Below are 23,150 nucleotides of genomic sequence, written 5' to 3'. Positions count from 1 at the left end.
GGACCTTAGACTATGATTCTACATTCCCTGTCTCTAAAATTAATATAAAAGTGGAATCCAAACTACTCCACTTTTACCCAGTTCCAAGTTCTTCATGACCAAGCAAGGGAGTGCTCTACAGTGTATTTGAAGAGCTTCTGGGAGACCAGGGCTGGTGTCTGCATAACAGCCAATCTTCCAGATGTGACCTGAAGTTGGCCACTTGCTGGCAAAGTGTTTGGTCTGGCTAATGCCTGAAAGCCTTCTTGCCTGCTTAAAGTGGGAAGGTCCTGTAGAAGGCGAGACTGCCAGGAGGAGAAGGGCATCTATGCCCATGTTGTGTGGGGCAAAAAGAAGTAGCTGACTATCTAGTGGTAGTGTCACCAGAATCTACCTGTGCCACATGCTTCATGAGCACGTTCCAGAAGTGAACTGCACAAGGAAGCATAACTGGATTGTATGTGCTGGGTCTGTCACTTCTACAGTCAGAGGACTGATGCTGCCAACATGCGTTATATCACGAGGGACTAGTCACTGATTAAGCAAGAAGTCTGTCCCGGCTATCAAGCGATATGTTGCCAAAAGGCTGCACCTGCCATGGATGCCCTGGCCAAAGACTGATTGTCCCAAATTTCAGCACTCACCCGCCTTCCTACCAAGCCAATGCCTAAGGTTATCTGTGAGAGAGAGAAGAGGGACCACACGACTATGGGCAAAGAGACACCACTGAAGGTGTCAACCAGATTGGTGTCCACACCAGCCAGCTCCTGCCAAGCCAAGTCCTTTGCTTAGCAAGACACAGCAAGGCATGGCTTTCAGAGACACAGACTGTAGCCTTGAGGAAAGCAAGACCGCACTAAGAATTTCCCTGTAACACTCTTTTGGGCTGAAGAACTAGTCCACCAGTGTTGTGTAGTTCCTAAAAAAAAAATATACAGGATCTGTGCGTTTAGACAACATACACTGTAGGGTTGGTGCCAGACGAACTCTGATCACCCCATCAGGTATATTGGCCTTTTTGTACCAACTAGCTCACAGTGCCACTAGAATCTCCTCTTACCAAGGAGAGAATAGTTCTTGGCAACCATCGAACATTACAACCCTGATCCCTCAGGACCGTGGAAACAATATACTACTTTTCCCTCAGTCACTCGTGCTTATTTATTTATTTATTTTATTTAATGCGATTTTATATAGCGCGAACTTTACCCGAAGGTGTCAGAGCGCTCTACATAAGAACCAGTTGCAAAACATAAGGACTTAGGATTACATGCGTTACATAAAAGATACAAACAGAAAAAATTGCAAATGTACAAGATGTAAAGTCACACAAGAAAGAGATACAAACAGAAAGAAAAATTGCAAATGTACAAATAGTAGAGTCACTCAAGGAAGAGATACAAATTGATATACTCTAAGAGTCACATAGGAATGGTAGAGAGAACAATTGTCTACTGCATATACTAGCGATTAGAGTTATCTCTATACACATATATACACAAAGTAGATTTTCTCAGGTCAACACCCAAAAAAAAAAAAAAGTTTGCCTCAGATAAATACAATAATAGAGAATAAGAATTTTTTGAACAGTTGTTATTCTGGTGTAGAATAGATGAGCTGCAACAACCGTTAGGCAGTATAAGATATAAATGATTAGTAGTGCGATAAAGGTAAATGGATGGTATAGTTCTACCATCTTACTATAGACATAAATACATATGAATATATGAAACACATGATCAAAGATGCGTACTTCTACGATGCTTCCCTAACTAGATGTACCTAAGAGTACCTAACATGTATGTAGGTGTTAAGCAAAGAATCGCTCTTGGATTTAGTCAACCCCATTACCTCAGCGTCTCTGGTCAGTGTGTCGTCCGTGAAGTCTCGGTCTCCTCTAACTGTCTTAGCAAGATATGATGTATATATACCCATGGGTCTCCCCAGGGGTCCTACCTTGCTGAATTACTGTGTCGGCCTAAGGATGACGTTGGGCCTGAATTTTGTACATAGATTTTATACAGGAGCTGGTAGTCCTGCTGTGCTACCAAGAATCCTCATTCATAATGTATGAGATTTTGAACTAGGGAAAACCTGTGTTCTGACTGCAGGGTAATATCTAGGTAAAAGGCCAGTCCCAGTAAGCTGTGACAAGTGTAATGTATGGAGAGAATATAGGTGGAGGGTAATGAGATTACAGAGGCCTATGTTGTGATACCGATATGGAATAGAACACCCACTCCTCTTCTGAATGGACGACATAGTTAAATTCTAAACCTACTACTATGCTGACTAGATACTGGTACGCAAACAGTAAAAACATTAGTTTCTTTTTATGCTTAAAAACAATGTTTAAAACGTTAAAAAATGTTTCTAATTTTTATTTTTTAAATGTGTAAAAATGTGGAAATTTACACTTAAAGCTATAGTTCTAATATGTCCGTAGGTATAGTTTGAACTACTAGAAGCATTTGAAAACCATGCATGCTAAAATAAAAGTCAATTTCGATATGGAGTTCCAATTTTCTGTTTGCTTTCCAAAAGGTTTTTTCCCAGCACACATGACGGGTCAAATGAGTCAAATGTTTATGTGTCCTGGCTGGTAGACGCAACATTCTCGTTGCTCGCTTCCACAGCTGGCGAACCGTGTAGCACCTCACATATTATTGTCAATTGAGCAGACATGATCTTCTGTATTGTCCACAGCCGGTGCCATCCAAGGTCTGGGTGTCAGAAGAGGAGCCGGTGTCCATCCCACAGGAGCAGATACTACCCCAGGTGGCTCTAGGAACGCCGCCATCAACATAGAAATACGCTGGGGACATTGCAGAACATGGGCCGTTATCGGGTCCAGTAAAGCATCAAGGTCCGGTTGCGCACATGATGGGAGTGTCAGACAAAGATCCAACACGCATTCTTCTCCATAAAACAGGCATCGGAGGACAGATAAGATGCAGTTCATCCGGACTTGTCTAAATGACAAGAACCAAGAAGCACTTAGTTCTCTTAGACGAGGTGTGCCTCGAAGTTTTACCATGCGATCACTGTATTTTCTCTCCAGGCGTATTGTTTCGATCTCCTTGGTGACGGGGATGTCCATTGCGTAGCAGAAAAATGACAATCAGGATACCTGCTATTAGAAACAGGATCAGTGGCAGCCCTCCAAAGATGCTTCCAAATAAGGAGTGCATAAAGTTTGGTATAACTCCGAGGACTGTCGGAAAGTGCTCAATATGTTCTTAAATAGGTGGACAGTGCCTTTCGTATCAGACATGTTAAAGATACAATTTACTATTTCTGAGAAATGAAAAGGGAAACTTGTGTGTATAAGTGCCTGTATCTCTGCCGAAGTCCTTGCATATCAAAAGTCTCTCGAGCGGAGGTTAAGGACGCAGGTTTCTGTATAAGCATGGCTTTCATTCTGCTCAAAGTATCAAATTGTATTAATGAAACATTTAGCGAAATGTGTTGTTAGAAACAATACTTACATGCAGCAAGTAACCCTGGAACTCACAGTTACCAGATATGCAATGCCCGGAAGCAACCTTGATTGTTCAGCTTCAAGTAACTCCCATTTGATCTGGAGTGATCACAGCAGCTGGAGCACCCTTTAAGTGACAGGGCAAGTTTGCTACTGAACCATTACAGGCCCCATGAAGCATTATATGCTGGCATATAAGTGATCCGCTTAAAGTAGTCTTGCAGTTTGTACCGCTCAAAAATACTTAGTTTTCCCCACTCAGCATCGGAACCTGTACAGTAATTTACAAGATTCCTTGATGAATTCCCTACCCATTTCTTCATATCTGCCTGCCTTCATTTGTTCAAGGCAAAATTGAAATTGAAAAGTGGTGACTGGAAGAGTTATGTGGCCATGGATTAACCATTCTGTGGACGGTGATTATGCCACTGTGAAGGCTAATCTGTCCAGTTTTTCAATTTGCAGCATTGTATACTTTGCTCCACTTTTTGCCACTTTTATCTGTTTTTCCGTCAGATTGTAAGAGGAAAACAGAGACGTGATGTTTATGAAACACCAAGGCACATAGCCTACATGCAAGATAGCAGCATACAGCTTAGTAACATAATAGAACACAATTGTGATTGCCCGTGTTATAATATGGACAAATCTTGTTCTAGTACATCAATAGCAGATGACACAATGTTGCCCAGTGAATATATTCTGGTTGTTAGTGTCATTAACCCATTGTCGACCACTGCTAGAGCTTTCTCTAGGTTTATAAGATCTATTTCTCGTAATCTTTTTGCAGCCTCTTGTTGTGATGTTTTCCAAATCTCATTGTAGACAGCATAATAGAAAAATGTGTGACGTGGCTTCCTAGGACCTAATAAAAAATCCTGTAGGGTCATATCCTGTGAAAGTAAGTATGAGTGTTGTTTCACCTGTGTGTGTGCTGAGGTTTCTCGCCAATCGAGGCATAACTTCCCAACACTGAATGATGTCACTACCCCTGGGTGTTGTCTTTGCACATAACGTGGATCTGGCCCATTAATACTAAATCCTTCAGTTTTACCCAAGAATCTTTCTTGACAGTTATTGCTGTCTACAGGCCAAACCAACCATTCCTTCCAATCGGGTTCTGATCTATTGCTTTGCAAAATGTCATCTATTGTAACCTGTTTTTGTGATGTTATGTTGTCCTTGGTATGTGATGGTGTTGGCACTAGAGGTGTATTCAAATCTTTATTCCTGGCTAACCCAAGACAAGCTGTTTGTTGCACTGTTTCATTCAAGAACACTATTTGTTGAGGACTAAGACAGGCTCTAAAAAGTGCCTCTGTTCCCTGGATCTGCCAGTCTCTAGAACCCCAGACTAATTTTAAGTCTATGGTGTCTTCCCATAAGTTAAATCCTTGTTCAGACAACTGGGCAATAAATAAAGCAGAATAAATTAGGCCTGGGCGGTAAATTCCGTACCGCTTGCGGAATTTGCAGAATGTGGGTAATTTCGCATTTCGCGGAGAATCAGAAATTGCCCAAAATTCTGCGTTCTGCGACTTCGCAAACTTGTTTGCTTGTTCTTGTTCTCAAAATGCGTGTTCGCAAGATATTTCCCCCCCGAGCACGTAAACAGCAATTGCGAATAGGAAAAAAGCATTGCGAACAAGCAATTCCGCGTGTTTGCGGAATTTCTGCGTGTTTGCAGAGATTTTTTACCGTTTCGCAGAGATTTGCGTAACGCGATTACGCAAATTCCGCCCACCCCTAGAATAAATCTGCTTGGTGTTTGTCAACATATCTTTTTGTGCCAGTGTAGGTGCAACCTTATAGTAATATGAGGCTGGGTCTGATATGTTAAACCTTGAAAAATACGGAAATTTGTGTGCAAATGTTTTTGAACTACTTTTTGGCGGTGTCGGGCAATGTTCCCATTAGTGATATGTAAAAACATTCCTAAGGTTAGCAGATTTATGCAGAAAGTGATGACCATAATGTTGATAGCAATACATTTTCTCAAAGTCTGATGTGTCCTCTAAAATTTCATTATTAGAAAAAGCAGCAGATTTCTCTAAATCAGACATGGTATTTACAGTTTATTAATCCCAATCGTCGGAAAATGTCCTCGAGGTAATGATATCACTTAGTGAAATCTTAAATAAATGTAGTATTTTTAAAAGTTCAGTCGGGCCAAATATATCGAAATGAACCTTGTCCCACACTACACCTTCAGGTATAGGATTGCTTTAATGCTCACCGATGACAGGTCTCTTTTTCCACAATGTGATGATAGATGTGGTTTCAGAATCACATTCACTTTTTGTGCCGCAGAGCTTTCTCGAAGATAAGTTACATTAATAAGCATACTAAAAATTATTACTAGGCCTATCCAGAAAATAAAGAAAAGTATTCCTGTAGATACCCAGAGTTCCAGCCAAGGTAATACCAGGTAAGCCTTTTTAAGAAAGTTCAGAAAATCTATAATTCGCTGTAGACAAGTTCTTTGGGCTGGCGTTGTTTCTGGTTCGTTCGGATCTAACGAGAAGGTGTCAAAGTCAATGAAATAGCCAGATTCAGTTCGATCAGTTTTCGGGAGTTCCACAGGTTTTGTGGAAACTGTAGCTTGCTCTTGTTGGGGCATGTTGACGTAGATATCCGTGTTTGGTCGAATTGAAATTTGCCTTTCAGTGGAGTTCTCATTTTGAACTTCGGTTTCAAGAGGAATGAGTTGCATTGCATTGTTGCTTAGTCCTTCCTTCCGCACAGGTGATCCTTCAAACGTGATGAGTATTTCTGTTTGAACTTCTTGTGTAGTTGTGAGAGGAGGGTGTCTGTTACTTCGGAGTCCACGTGGCCTACTATGGGACCTACTATTCTGTATCGGCCACATAGTGTGGTTTGATTAGGTCAATTGAGACAAATCTTTTCTCATTTTTACCGGCAAGAGTGGCAGAAGTACTGTTCTTGTTTCTTCAACTACCGGGATAGGTACAGGTTTTCTGTATGATGGCCCAAATTATTTTTTGTCCACTATTTTTTCTCTGACCAGATCCCCGACGTTAGGGATCCAAACAGTTCTTTCCCTGATACTTTTTACTTCCCCAGTGGTGGTCCTTTTCGTCTGGTCATTACTCTGTAGTTGCCTTTTTCCATTTAGGTCCTGTAAAACAGCCAAATGTTTATGGATGTCAAAAGGTTTTTCATCCGCCACTATGCATTCACAATCAAAATCAGGTACCCACATTCTCATCCCAATAGGACCTCATAAGGAGTGCCCGCCCCAGAGAGCTTTTTGGCTGATTTTCTAATTCCCTTTGTACTCCATACAGGTGTTTTACCCAATTTCCACCCAAGCCTAATACTCTAGCTGTTAAAGACTGCTTTAAGTTCAGGTTCTTCCACTTCACAACCCAATTTCCCTCAGGATGGTACGGAGAGGAGTTCTGCAATGCTACACCCAGACTTCCCATAGCTTCCTTGTAAGCCCTAGAGCTAAACGCGGTGTAATGTGCCAATTGTGTATGTCCCTATAAAGACTCGCAGATGTTTTATAACAGTATGAGCATCAGCTGAGCGCTGGGGCCACACCCATAGGAACCTAGAGCAGGAATCCACTGCAACCATGCTATACTTGTAAGCCCCATCAGATTGTAAGGGGTCGCAGTGGTCCAAATAAAGACACGCTAGCGGTTTATCCAATATTAGTAAAGGTGTCTGCGCTGGACGTGTTATGGTGGAGCCTTTCATCTGCTGACAGATGTCGCATTTCAAGACATAGTCCTTAGTCTGCCTTCTTAGGCCTGGCCACCAGTAGCGTTGTTTCAATAGAAAAACCACAGCAGATATGCCAGCGTGTGCAGAACCTATACCCTCGTGTGCTATAATTAATCCTAACCTGCGATGCATATTTAGTATTTCTCTATCCTCTACTCCAGGACTTTGAGCAAATGGAACATTGTTTGCATCTAACTTGTAGGAGTACTTGAGTGGAAACCTTTTCTGTACTGCTGTGTTATTATGTGCGGCAATAATCACAACCATTATCTCACCGTCTGTCTCCGTTTTTGAACGAGTGAGTGCAGCTACAGAAGCCGCAAGTACAGCTCCCTTTACGGCTTTGCCAGCCAATGAATTCCTTTCAACCTGAACGACATCATGTTGATGACTGAATGTATGTATCATGTGAGCCCTTTGTAGTTCGTTTTTCAACTCCACTACCTGTTCCCATAGCGTTTTGGGCTTTATTGTGCCATCTTTTGCATCTTTAAACCCATTTTGTCCCCAGTGATATAAATATTGATTATATGACTGTACACAGAAAAAGGAATCACACACGATTAGTTTGGGGAATTCTCGATCCGTATTTACCAGTGCCAGTAGTTGTGCTTTCAGTTCTGCCAGCTGCATCATGCAGTCTCCTAGAGACTGTTTTTTTGTGCATTTCGGGTGAAACTCTCCATCCTGCATGCATCCTTTAACAATAGCACACGCGGCGCTGTATTGCTGTTTGCTCCATATGGCCGTTTGCGCAGAACCATCAGGATAAATAATATATTCATACTGATCTAGAGGCATTATTTCATTTCGTAGAGGATATTCTTGTTCATATTGCAGAAACGCTTGTGTTTTCAAATTTGGGTCGTACATGTATTCTACATCTGTTGCAGAGAGAGATTTAGCCCATTGTATCCATCTTGGATGTAAGGCTTTAGCGTTTGGAATGGTTGCCTTTGTTGCAGCCTCTAAGGCTGGAACTGATATGACTATTATAATTTTCCCTTGAGCCAGTGCTCTTTCTCTAGCTACATCAGTCTGTACTGCTGTTAGATTTCTTTCAGTTGATGAAAAAAGCATCTCAGCATTCGTCTACAAATGTGATTTGTATGCTATTGGAACTGTCTCACCTTCATTGCATGTTAGATAGGTGTACCCAGATTGACCCACAACTATACAGATCACCAGGTTATGTAAATTTACATGTGTCTGTAAGTGTTTGGAAGCTATCATGTCAGCTTGGCGGGAATGAAGAGTATCCTTGTGTTCCTGTGTCCACTGTCTAACTAAAAAGTCAGGTTTTATCAAATCGTAGAAAGGTTTTACTCTTTCTGCGTAATCCAAAATGTATGTTCTGCCAAAATTCAAGAATCCCAAGTTTTTTAATGATTTTGGAGGTTGGAGCAGCACACATTTTTCTAAAAAGCTAGCTGCCAGGCTTTTTCCTTCACTTGAAAGCTCATATCCTAGAACAAGCATTTACAAAGCAGTAGGTCTCGTAATTACGCAAGTTTGAGGTATTGACATTGTAAATGACAATGCCTTATATATTTTTTTAGTTTTTAACTCATAAATAAAATGCATTGTCATTTGCAATGCCAAAAGCTTAAACTCACGTAAATGTGAGACCTGTTGCATTGCAAACACTTGTTTTATTAGCAGTGGCTGCCAGGAGCTGGAGGCAACGTTGTCATGCAACACAATAAGCGAGATATCTTGATTTCACAATGTAAACCTAAAAGAATACACTTGTTTCATTCATTTACAATTAAATACTACCTCGAGTCATGAAAGATTACATAATGGTTTTAGGATAGGGTTCTAGGAACCCAAGAAGTTTAGATAAAATAATAAAATAGACTGGAGTTCAGGCCATATCTTCTGGCTTCCCAATAGGCATGTGCATATATGCAGTCATGACTACAATTTATTTTACAACCTAAAGTAAAGAACATGAGGCCAGATAGCATAAGTTCAGAAGTAACCTTTTTTTTAACAGAAACAAGGATGGTTGCACGGAACAATTGCACGGAACAGTGAATCTTTTTTTTTATACACTTGGTGGAAAGGAGTTGCCCCCCTACCAGGGTCACCAGATTACTCCTGAAAAACCTCCTTAACAAAACGTGTCTGTGGACATAGACTGGGCAAAGTCTGTTTATCAGACTGCAAACTAGAGGAATAATGGGAAAAGTATTCAAGGTTTTTACTGCACCTCTTACATTTTCAAACTGTCATTATTAAAATATCATTGTGCGCCTCTATCTGTGGTTGTCAGGATTGCCAAGAAACCGTCTGGGGTGCGATTCTCCGTGAGCATAATATCCCTTAAGCGGAGAGCCAGGCAACAGAGATCTATACGATCTCCCGACCTTTCGAAGTTGGCGACTGCAGAAAGGGACTCGATAGTGCGCTCTAGTTTTTCCTCGCAATCAGTAAGGACCAGGTGTGGAGCCCGCACTGTGGCGCACTTCACCTGAACCGGAGAGAGGAAAAGACGTACTTCGAGTTTTTCCACACAGCAAAATACCTGAGGAGAATTTTCTTGCGCTTTCGCCGTGTACTTCTGTATGCGGCTGGGAGCGAACCGTCGGAGGAGAGTTTTGAAGAGTTTTCGCCGCTCGTTGAGAACCAGCAGGAAACGGAATTCCAGTAAGACTGTGACAATTGTTTTCGTTGTCATGCGCAATAGATTAGAATAGTGTAGGGAATTTTGAGTATGCGCATTGTAGTTTTTTCTTTGACAAATCTCCAAGCAGAGTAAGCACGAGTCTTTTCTGAGGAATATTAATATGAACACTGGAGAATGTAAATATACAAAATGTTGAACTGTACAGGAATGTAACCAATGAACAGGAAGTGACATACTTCAAGAAACTAATAGGATTTTCAGTTGGGTTCTGGTGAAAAAGGATAAAGCAAAGTAAACCATAGTAAATAAGGAAATAAATACTTACCTTCATACCACACATCTGCAGTGATACTTGAGGTGAGAAACGTGTGGGTAGAAGAATAGGAAATTAGAGTACTGAGACTTAGGAGGTATTAAGTATTATTATTGCAATTACAGACCTCAAGACAAGGAATCCACACAATTCAAAAGAAGAGGAGCTTAGTTCACACCACTTCAGGGTAGGTCACGGTTATTGGGCTTGGAGTAGGAACAGGAAGGTATAGGAGCTATAATGCATGTATTTTCTTGCAGCTAGAAACCAAGTCGCCTGAAGAAGACGAGTGTGAGAAGTTGGCCTGGTATATGATGTTCACTATTCTAGTGAACACCTTGCAGCAGTCCAAACAACCCTTATGGTGATGGTTGTAAGTCAACCTTATAGACCAGCTATCCTAGAGGTAGCGTGGACAGAACAGTCTTAGGCTAAAATACTCTTGAGGGCGTGTAAGGCCAGCTGTTTTACCATATGTAACCTCTTGAATACCAAATGAAAGGACACCACACAGGATATATATAAAATATATATGTATTTATTTACTAACACACTCCTCTGAACTCTTTATGAGATCAGAGGCAAAAGCACATAACAAGTTACTCTTAGAAATACTTTAAATAGCACAATTTACAGTTAGGCCCTAGGGGCACGTAAAACCATATACTAAGTAAGTGGTATAAGAACCACGACTTGTGAAAGGAGAAGGCCTAGGGCCTAGGGAATCGCTAGGGCTACACTATCTGACCCTTAGGTTAGGAGTAGGAGGCCCACAGGCGGCGCGTGCAGTGTCAGTACACTCACGCGAGAGTCAATAGAAAGTCAATAGGAACTTAAAAGGTAAGTAAATGGAGTTTTAGGACAATCCCTACAGGAGCACCGAAGTACTCCCGTTACCTTACCCACGGGCTGCGGGTGCATAGGTGTCAAAGTGTGTTGGGTTTTCTCGTTGATTCCTATGGAGCCTTGAAAGAAGATGCTGCAGGCGACCAGGAGGAAGATGTCCGGGTGGATCCAAGGGTGGATCGGAGTTGAAGAAGACCTGAAAGCAGAGGGGACAGAGTCTAGGTCACTAGCCAGTGAACGGGTGGAACCAGGAAGGAACCAGACGTCGTCAAGGAGCAATCAGGTGCTGTCGTGAAGCTTGTCTTTGCAGCCACGCAGACCAGGAGGCGTCGAGGATGACCAGGTGCTGGAGAGGAGCTGTCCCATGAAGGTTCTCGCAGATGGAGAGGTCGACTTCAAGATCGGATCCAACAAGCCTAAGCAAAGGCAACCCACGCAGGATACACAAAGAGCTTCTGGTGCAGACCAGGAGGGTCTGAGGTACTTCACCTTTTCAGGGAAGCAAGGGCCAGTCTGGAGCAACCAGACCAGTGATGGATTTTTAAAAGGATCGTCGTCACAGGGCTACTAGCCAACAGGCCAGCAACCGGACAACGCGTCGAGCAGGAACACAAGCAGAAGGGCCCCACGCAGAACTGGTGGAGTGTGGGGGCTGGTCTTCGGTGCATGTGGAGCTCGGTGTCGGGGTGTCTCATTCCCCAGGGCACAGCTTCGAGGATGCCTCAGGAGCTGCGCTGTTAGCAAGTTGAAGACTTTCCAAGTTGCCTGGTTCCACGGGTTCCGACGCCTTCCACGGAGCTCAGCTGTGCTGGAGTCGTGCAGGTGGGTCAGAGAGGTCCGGGAGTCGAGGTCTTGTCAGGCTCTGTGCTCGGGTCCCAGCGGGAACGGGGACAAAGCAAGCCGTTGAGTTGCTGGATGGTGCCTGGTTGCCCAGGGTGGTCACTCCTTGGCCACAAGGGAGATTCTTCAGTCTTCAGCTCAAGTGAATGTCGAAGGGTCCAGAGTTTCATTTCAAGTCAATAACAGGATAAATCTAAAGTCTCCTGGGTCAGCTCCTACCTTTATACAACTAAAGGGGGCTGGTTTTCTCACTAGGTCCCTCCTATGGGTGGGACCAGGAAGGGGGGTGGTTACACCCCCTATCCTTTGTTCAGTTTTGCGCCAGAGCTGGGGCTGGAGTGCCCCAGCAACTGGTTTGAACTGGGATATGCATGAAGCACCTAGTGTGCCTCAGGCAGTGTCTGTTTCTATTCAGCCCTCCCTGACAAATACACAAAATCCTGTCTGGGGTGGTGCTCGCACCTCTCCAGGCAGGAAACCTATTGCCCAAACCTCCGTGACTGGAAAGACTCCCAGCAGTAGGAGGTCAGACTTGTGTCGGGGCAGCAGGGTCCATTTTGTGAAGCTGGGGCTCTGGTTAATTTAAACCGGGATAGTAGGAACTAACATGTCTTCTCCCTCTAGAAGGGGGGAATGCTACCCCCGTCGCCGGAATTGGTGAGGGTGTAGTATTCCAAAGCATATGACACCTTACACGACATGTTTAGATAAAGGCAAACCAAAGTTAGCATTCAACCAAGAGGATTATAATGCACTTAAGAGTACATGGTATGGCAATTTCATAGAACAGCTATAAGGACATGGTTCCGAAAGCTGCAGACAGGCTCAGCTCATGCTAGAGCACCATCTCACACATAACCAAGCACTCTGCCTCCAGGATTGTTAAGGCCTTCCATAGGAGTGACTTATAGGTTACTGTGTGTCTATATTTAAGGGTAGATATAGGAATACTATACCTAAGCAAGGGGTGATTACATGACCTTGCCCCAGCTGAGGGATCAGCCAGTTGTGTCAGTTTGAGTGGCCAGCCAGGGGTGGCATAATACATGCTGCAGCCCCTGGTAGGCCTTGGTTACACCTATGCCCTGAGTACCTAAGGTACACTTCTACGGGGGCTGACTAGGTGAACCAATTCCCAATTGTGGATGTATCTAGAGTACATGGTGTGAATTTAAAGAGAGTGCATCTGGGCTGTGGGTCTGATTAGCAGGCCCACAGCCACATCTAAGTCGAAAACTAGTAAAGCAAAAGCAAAAAGTGGGGGTGACCATAGGAAGCAGACCCTACTCTCCTACAACGAGCAGCAGACATCTGAGGCTGAAGGAAGAATCAGACGGGTGTGAGCAGTCTCTTCTCTGTCGCATCCCCTTTCCCCCCTTCATTTTCCTTGGCATGTGTATTTTTTGAAAGACATATTACTGGGAGAACGGGGAGGTGCATTGGGAACTCTCAACGCTCTGCTCCCGTGCTAGTGGTTGCTCACCCTGACAGAGTGAAGTGCCCACGTATTTATTAGAACCTGAGCAGAATGGCGGAGGGTTTAGACCTCAAAAAACGTAGGAGACATTTTGGAAGGGATTCAATGAGAGTTAATCTCGGTAAGGGAGGAAAATAGAGAGCTTAGGAAAGAAGCAGCAGACCTGCGTTAAAGGTGAATAATCTTATGTCAGGGCCAGGTTTCAAATATTCGACCTCTCTGGAAGGAAGCTCAAGTGAGGCTTCAGTATCTCAGCCCAAGATTACTACTCAAGTAATTCATTCATTATCACCTGTGATACCATTAGCCCACCCGAGCGATTTAATGGAGACCCCCAGAAAGCTCAAGTCTTTCTGACACAGTGTCCTCTTCACTTTATGTGTCGCCCAGCAGTTTTCCCTGATACGCAGTCTCGAGTGGCATTCCTCCTGTCATATTTAAGTGGGGATGCTGCGTCATGGTTAATGCCTATGGAAACAAGAAACGATCCAATTTTGTATGACCTAGATAAATTAAAAAAATAATTTTTACGAATTTTTGATAGACGTAAGGCGACACAAGCAACAGATAATGAGCTACTGGAAATCAAGCAGGGTAATCGAGATCTAATATCCTATTTGGCTCAGTTTAATAAACTGGTAGTGCAGACAGAATGGCCACAGAACAAGAGAGCTGCCGTGTTTTATCGAGGGTTGAGAGATGAGTTAAAAGATGCATTAGCGCAAGTGCCAAATCAACCTTCAGAAATGTTGACATTAATTGACTTAGTTTTGGAGATCGACTTTCGACAAAGTGAGAGAAAAGGAGAGAAAAAGAGAGAGTTTTGTTCCAGCGTTCCTAGGTTTGATCGAGTCAGAGTGGAAGTTACCAAAGAAACAGACACAGCTCGAGGTGGAGAACCAATGCAAATTGGAGCAATTCGAGGCCCCCTCTCCAAAGAGGAAAAAGAACAACGAAGACTAAATAAACAGTGCTTATAGTGTGGAGGGAGTGGGCACTTTGTTCGAAATTGTCCAAGGAATCCCAAACAATTACTGGTGGCAAATGCCCGCACCACCAGTAAATGGAGTTGGACCAGTGGTTGCAAAGGTGGAAACAACTCCAGAAACGCATACCTTGGCCAAAACCTTACAATCTGCCTCCCCACATCTAGTTCTAATGATGACCTTATGATTCAGAGAAGAAACCTTGACTCAAGTAACTGTAATGGTGGCAATCTCCCGTCTCTTCACCACTTTTTTTTATACCAAAGAATGGAGAACTGAGAACTTGTATAGACTACAGAGCGATCAATCGAATCACAATTAAGAACAGATATCTGTTACCACTGATCTCGGTCCTTTTGGATCAGGTAAAGGGAGCACAAGTGTATACCAAGTTAAATCTGAGGGGGGCATATCACCTTGTGAGAATACGAGAGGGTGATGAATGGAAAACTGCATTTCGAACAAAGCATGGTCTCTTTGAATATCAAGTGATGCCTTATGGCTTATGTAATGCTCTGGCAGCATTCCAGCATTTTATAAATGATGTGCTAAAGGAATTCATAGATCGAAATGCCATTGTTTATATTGGCGATATTTTGATTTATTCAAACACTCTGGAAGAGCATGAAGAACACGTGAAAAAGGTGTTGCAAAGATTGCGAGAGAACAGTCTGTTCGTTAAGCTGGAAAAATGCACATTTAATGTTATCTCTGTCGAATTCTTAGGATTTGTGCTCTCTCCAGGAAGAATCACTATGGATGAAAACAAGATTAAGGTGGTGATCGATTGTAAATCTCCAAGCTCTGTGAAAAAGATTCAAAGTTTTATTGGTTTTACAAACTTTTACAGGAGATTTATTCAGAACTTCTCTAAAAAATAATTCCGCTAACAAAATTACTGGAGAAAGGGGTGAATTTTGAATGGTCAAAGGAAGCATAAGAGGCTTTCTCACTACTGAAAAAAGATTTCACTTCGGCACCAATCGTACTTCACCCAGATCTAGCTGAACCATTTTATGTGGAAACCAATGCCTTTAACTACGAGTTAGGAGGTGTATTGTCTCAAAGACATAAAACTACAGGTCAATTGTACCCAGTGGCGTTTCGTTCACGAAAGCTGACCCCGGCTGAGGTCAACTACACTATTACGGAGAAGGAGCTCTTGGCAATTAAGGACGCCTTTAAAGAGTGGAGACACTATTTAATGGGCGCAAGACATGTGGTCACAGTGTATACTGACCATCAACATTTAACATTTCTAAAATCTGCTAAGACTTTAACACCCAGGCAATTGCGTTGGTCTTTATATTTTGCTGATTATGATTTTGTCATCACTTATCGGCCAGGCTCTCAGAATGGAAAAGCCGATGCGTTGTCCAGATTGGGTACAGAAGGCATTTCGGATGACGTCAAGGAAGAAGAGATTAGTCCAGCAGAAAGAGTTATTGGGGCAGTTTTAAAAGAGGTGTTCGAAGAGAAAGAAGAGCAAAATTCAATGACTTCAGAAGAGATTGAGTCTTGGTTGAAAGAAAATCCCAGACAAGAAATTTGTGAGGGTTTACTGTATCATGAAGGAGCTCTTTACTTGCCTATGCTTGAAATGCAACAGAAGGCCTTAAAAGAATGCCATGATACCATTCTGGCAAGTCATAAAGGAATCTTGAAAACTAAAGATCTGATCCGGAGACGATTTTGGTGGCCAAACATGATTAAGGATATACGTCAGTATGTAGTCACTTGTGAGACTTGCGCAAGGGGAAAACCTGAGAGACAAGCTCCTAAGGGTCTTTTGCAGCCATTGCCCTCTCCACCCTATCCATGGCACACAGTCACCTTAGACCTAATTGTTGAGTTACCATCGAGCCAAGGTTTTGATACAATATTCGTTTGTGTAGATGCATTTTCAAAAATGGAACATTTTATACCTTTGAAGGGAATACCTACAGCCAAGACACTAGCTCAAGTTTTTAGCCAAAACATCGTTAGAGCTCATGGAATACCTAAGGTGTTAATATCCGACAGAGGCTCCCACTTTCTTACCCATTTTTGGAGGGCTTTCACTGAGAGGTTGAATACAGATTCTAGGTACTCGAGTAGTTTTCATCCAGAAACAGAAAGAACCAATCAAGAGCTAGAACAGTATATTAGATTGTGTTTGTTAGAGCAGGAAGGTGACTGTCCAGAATACCTGTGGGCAGCAAAGTTTGCACATAATAATGCGAAAAATGTGTCCACAGGTTATTCTCCTTTCTATTTGAACACAGGCAGGCATCCCAATAAATCTTCAAACTTTCAAGAAGCAGATGTCCCTGCAGTAATAGATTTGGTAGAGCATATGACTAAAGTGCATAGTATAGCTATCAGAAACCTAACCACAGCAAAAGAAAATTACAAACATTATGCAGACAAAAAGAGGAGAAAAGAACCAGAATTACAAGTTTGAGATAAGGTTTGGTTAAGCACAAAAAGACTTAGGCTCCGGGGAAACGGGAAATTGCAGCCCAGGTTTTTAGGTCCCTATTTGATTGAAAAGAAGTTAAGTGCCTTAACGTATTGACTAAAATCATTATAGCCAGGAGAGTTCCTTGGGTTGGCTCTCAACCAAAGTCTCTGGATGGGGACTGGGTAGTGGTCAACCTTAGCAAACTGCGGCTCGCTGGTTTCTTGATAACTCACTTATCAACTAGAAAGAAGTCACCAACTGGCATTTCAGTGTTTCCCTTAGGTTTTTTTATAAGCCACCTTTCTTAGGTTTTAATGGGCTCAATGTACCCACTGCTTCTCCCACTACTGCTGGCCCTGCAATCTCTGATCCAGTGCCTTTGCCTGAGGCTAAGTTCATGTTTCCACCTTTAACCATTTCACTCCATTAAGCTCATTATACGTTAAGTATAGACTGCCAAACCTCAATGCCAGTGACTCATCTGCTTGTCCGAGTGAGCCTAAGGTTAAGTAGCAGGATTTTGGTACTGCTTCTTTCCTCAGCTGGTGCACTGCTGGTCTCAGCAATAAGAAGGGCAATGTGGAATTTTATGATTGTGTAGCTAATTTTAATGTTGCTTATCTTCAAGTGACATTGGACAGAGCTTCTGAATTTTTCCTGAATGTTTTGTTTTTCTTTTTCAGTTCCTGCTTGTCCATCAACTCACGGGAGGGCAAAGGGCAGACTTCCTATTTTAGTTTATCTAACACTTGAGTGTAATGTGTCTACGATTCATAGTGGGTCATCTAACAAGGCCACGTTTTTGCTGAAATTTACTAATTCTCCCAGTTTACTTGTAGTCAGTGTTTACAATGTTCCTTTCTTGCCAGGGATGTGTAGCATCCCTTAAAGGATTCTTTTATTCCTTGCCTAAAGTATGTCTGTGAAGAAGCTATGTCATTCTTGCTGGAGATTTTAATGTGCATCCTTGTCTGAGCCGGTGTTTTAATTAGCCAGGTGAAGTGCTTCTGTAGATTCTTTGCACTTTTTGCACTCTCCTGAGGGAAGATTATGTGAAATCATTCCCAGCCACGTAAAATCTGATTTCAACCTTGCTCTCTGATTTTGATACTTCCTCAGAGGGGTAAATCCCCACTTTCACTGGATGAGGTGTTAACAGTGTCATGGATTACTTTGTTTTTTTCCTTTACCCTTGATGGGATTTTACTGAATTCTGAGGTTACCTGGAGCATAATCAGTGATCATAACCCCATCAGTCATTTTTCATTGAGATTCTAGCCAAAAGCACCTGGTACATTTAGCCACGCTCAACTGGAGCGTCTCCTCCCATGGATGGCATCTGAAACAGAGCACTGCGCTTCCTGAAGCCTTTCTTGGAGATTTAGGAAATGCCACACTGAGATTAACTAGTGTTTGAGTGTTTCCTCTGCTACTACTGTTATTGTGAACTCCTCTAATATAATTTTTTGTAGCATATATTCTATGTTAACAAACAAGAGTAACAACAAAAAATACATCAGTTTAAATGGTTTTACCCAAACTGTTCTATAGAAGATCGAGTTTTCCTGTAGGCAGTCAAGGCTGTCCCTTTAGAACATGAATGTGTTTCTATATGTTGCGCCACCTATAAGAAGACCAATTGATGGACAGAATGAAGAACAATGTTATACATTCACCCCAGTAAAGAATTCTGGGCCTAAATCCATCGTTTTTTGCGACCATGCCATTCCACCTTGGACCCATTCCATATGCAAATCAGTTTTGACCCTCCGTCCAATCGGAACAGTCCAGCTCGAACTGCCAGGCCAGGTCCTACCTGGACTGGAGTAGTTTTGAGAAAACAAGGGTACCCCAATAAATAAAACCTGAGGTTAAAGTATTTTTAAGAAAAAACAATGGTTTCTGGTGGCCTAAAAAGGTCCTTGTGTGATGAAACATAGTTTACGTTATTTGAATTAATCCTGGGAGAGAGGCTTTTTTTTGTAGGGTGAAACCAAGGGAGTTAGGTCCTACGTGGGACTGAGGTGGTAGCTGGACCATATGAACTATTACACAACAAAGAAATGCCACCACCCTCGTGTCTTTATAGAAAAGAATCTATCTAATAGAGACCAAGTACAACCTCATGAAACTTGGTACGGTATTTTTATTTATACCAGTTCTTCTTGTTTTTTGAATTTATTTTTGGATATAATTTTTAAAGGCAAAAAAAGGGGAAACCAACTGACATCTTTAGACAGTTATACAATATTTACAAATCTAACAACAACACGCTAAATCAAGACAATATCACAAAAACACAAGACATTATATATACAATATACACCTTCATCAGTGTTTCAAAAATGAATTCATGAATTTAAACAAACAAAGCGATGTGAAAGACAAGAGCAAAGACGAAAGTACAGCGTCTTCAAAATTGATCATTCAATGATATAACTTGCTCTTGTGAGTGTGCCGACGCGTTTCAGGTTCGAGTATAGAATTTTCGAACCCTCATCAGGGCTTTGTTATTCGTCTGTGTGGGGTATAAAAATAAATAAAGTTTTGTTGAAAAGCCTATACACCTCATTGAACTGCCTCCTTATGTGTTAGAATTCTATGGAGAAATACCTATATTTGACAGGCAAGGCATCCTTTCATCTATAGCTCTTTTAGACGTGGCTTCAAGCTTTTGTTTCTAAAGTAAACAAAGCATAAATTGTATTAGGAACTTTTTGTCAGCTCTGAAAGACAGTGAAACAAATGTTTGTATGCCTTATTTACCTCACTGCGCAGCATCAGATGCCCTGTGGAGGGAGGGGATTGTAGTAGCACGACCAGCCTGATCAGATAGAAAAAAGCAATCGGTATGGTAGTCATGTCACTAACAGAGATATGAATATCGTGGTTCTGTTTATCTCATACCTTGAGAGGTGCTTGTTCTAATTCTGTGACGGATGTTGTCCTTTGTTATTGGAACGCCACTTTCGTGTGGAGTGACCTATTTTACAAAAAGAGGGCCGGTAAGTATTGGGGGCGGAGGGCGCCAGTTAGATAATTTGGGCAACCATCTCATATCTTTTGTTAAGGTCCTACCTGTCCTGATTGTTCAATGCTGGTCTTCTTTTCCGGAAACGCTCACGGAGTCTCAGTGTCCCCGTTGCGCACTGAACAGAGAGAGAGAGACCCGGTCAGGAAAAGGGGTTTATCTCTACAAAGCATGTAACCGCGAGTGGCTCAGAGAGGGAAAGCGTACATACCTTGAAGAGTACGCCGACCTCCTTAACTTGCTGCCTTCACTATCCACTTCTCACCGGAGAGTGTGACAGCGGCGGTTGGCCATTTTGGTTTTTTAGCGTGTATACTTCGCAAGGATTGTGGGATATGTAGTCCCTTGGTGTGAAACTCAGGCACAGTGACGTTAACAGTTGCTTGCAGCGAGGGGAAGATTGACACTGCATGGGCGGACCATCTCTCAATGTTGGACAATAATTACAAGCTATGGATCTAAATGTGGGCGTGCTTTGGGCTGGGAGGGAGGATTTGGAATGGCATCTGAAACATTTCATGTATTCGATTACATCTTTGTTAATATCGCGAATGATCAACCAATCAGAGCCGTGATATTTCGGACATACTGTTAAGCCCTGTCAGTATACTATTGAATTTCAAAATCAAATACGCTTCCTTTTGGAGCAGCACTCTGTCAGCCTCCGTAGGACGCTGTACTGTACGCATTGCAAAAAGTACTGTCCATTTGAAATCATGCTCCCCGTGCGACATCTCTAAGAAATGTTCCACCATGGGGGCAGTTTGGACCTTCTTTTTAATTCGGGACCTATGCTGACTGATGCGTAGGTTCACTTGCTGGTTTGTCTTGCCAATGTAGATTTTTTGGCACGGGCATACTATTGCGTACACGACATTTTTAGTTTTGCAGTTGGAGAAGTCCAAGTGTTGCCACTTGACTCCATGATGTTCAAAATCTTTACCCTCAATTGTGCTGGAGCACGCAACACAATTACCACACCTGTGGTGTCCTTCTACCGGCTTCATATTCCAACAAGACAAAATGTCATGTTTTGGTTTAGGCTGTGACAGGTTGGCTCTTACAATCTGCTGACCAATGCTTTTGTTCTTTTTGTATGCAAAGATTGGGCGAGGAAATGGACATTCTAACCCATCTAGGATATGCCAATTTTTTAGAATCATTTGCCTCATTTTATGCGTGTCAGGGCAGAAAGTTGTGACACAGACCGGACGGTCCAATGGCTTCTTTTCTTTTGGTTGTAGTAAACATTCACGGGGAGTGAATCGTGCTCGTTTGAAAGAGTGTTTCAACAATTTTTTAGGGTAGCCTCTATGGGTCATCTCCTCACAGAATATCCGTGCATGGTGGTCAAACTCACTAATCTCTGTGCAATTTCTGCGTATTCGCAATAGTTGCCCGTAGGGTAGATTTGCTTTTAGGTTTCTTGGATGGTAGCTCTTGTGGTGCAAAATGGTGTTTTTATCGGTCAGTTTCTTGTGTAGGGACGCTTTTAGGACCCCCCCACTACACCTGACCTCCACGTCCAGGAAGGTCATTTTGGTGGCACTTGATTCGATTGAAAACTTGATGTCATTGTGCCTTGTATTGATCCAGTCGTGGAACGACAACAGATCGGTCTGGCTCCCCTGCCACAGGAGCCAGACGTCATCTATATATCGCCACCACTGTCCAATGTTTTCAATATACGGGTTGTTGTTGTATACAAATCTCGTCTCGTACTGTGCCATGTAGAGCACTGCCATTTCTGGGGCATAAGGACACCCCATGGCAGTGCCCTTGACTTGCATGTAGAAGTGGTCATTGAATACAAAATAGTTCTTTTTTAGAGCTATTTCAGCGAGTCGTAAGATAAAATGCGTGGGGACCCTATGAGGTAGCTCCCGCATTTCTAGGTATAGTTCAATGACTTCGAGTGCTTCTTCCTGGGGTATCTAGGTGTACAAGGACGTGACGTCCATAGTCACCATAATCTGTTTCTGTGGGTCAAAAGGGGTTCCTTCCACCTTGGCAAGAAAGTCAGTGGTATCTTTCAGATGCGACTTGACGCCAATAAGGAAAGGCTTCAAGAAGAAGTCCACATATTTTGAGATGGGCTCTAGGCATGAATCGACCCCAGAAACTATGGGTCGACCCGGAGGTTCCAGCAGGCTTTTGTGGATCTTCGGTAGAAGATAAAGGATTGGGATACGTGGGAACTTTTTGTTGAGGAATTCAAATTCTTTACGACCCAAGTACCCTTCCTCTTTTCCTACTTCCAATTCCTCCAGAATTAAACCTTGGATCTGTTTGGTGGGATCTTCTGTTAGCACTCGATACCACATTTGGTTGTTTACTTGGTTAAGGCCTTCAGCAATGTATTTGTCTCTTGGCCAAAGGACCACTGCTCCCCCCTTGTCAGCTTGTTTAATTATCAGCGACGAGTCATCCTTTAGGCTTTGTATCGCTTGGCGTTGGGGTTGGCTGATGTTTTGCGGTACATAGTTCTTCCCCCTTTCCATTTTGTTAATTGATGCCAACAAGATTTGCTCAAAGGCCTGGATTTGTTTGGGGATATTTTGATGTGGCACGAATTGGGATTTGTTCCTTAAGCCTGTTATTTCGTTATCCACCACTGCTGGTTGATTGAAAAAAAAAGGCTTTGAGCCTCAGCTTTCTACAGAATTCAAGTGTCTCTATTTTGAGTTTAGTGAAGTCAGTCTTAACACTAGGGACAAATTTCAGGCCGAGATTCAAGACAGATTCTTCATGAATTGTCAATCTACGATCAGACAAATTCACAACAACATTTGGTTTTTCTATGATTTGTAGAACCTGTTTCTTGTTCGCATTTCCCATGCAGGTTTGTACCTGCTTTTTTGTTGTTGGCCCCTGTCTAAAAAAGACACTTGCTTTCTAGAATTGTTCCCCCTTGTGTCTGAATCAGAAGACCCCGAAGATGAGGTTTCAGAAAACGTAGTGAATCGATTATGCGATCTCCCTTGATATTCGTACAGCGCCCTACGGGAGTCAGTCAGGGTGTAGTAGTCTTCCTTAAGAAAGGGGTATACCTGCTCGATTTTAAACGCTTTGATGTCCCTATCGTATTTAATAGTTTTGTTGTTAATAGTAATGTCCTTAAAGACCAATATGTCTTTTTCAATTTTCTCTAACAATGCTTTGGCATCAGTGATTGTTGAATCATTCGCGATGGCCATCGTTAGCTCTTCAATCTCCTCAACCTCTTTGAGGCATAGGCGCTGTGCAGTCTCGATGGTATGGACCATTAGGTCCCGACTACATTTTGTATTTATAAAGCTAAAGCCTTTTTTGTATTCTTCGTCTTCGATGAAGATGACTGGTGTATTTTTAACCGGCAACCCCCAAGGG

Source organism: Lissotriton helveticus, chromosome 1_1 (assembly GCF_964261635.1).
Source record: "Lissotriton helveticus chromosome 1_1, aLisHel1.1, whole genome shotgun sequence".
NCBI lineage: Eukaryota > Metazoa > Chordata > Amphibia > Caudata > Salamandridae > Lissotriton > Lissotriton helveticus.
This window is presented reverse-complemented; position numbering follows the sequence as displayed.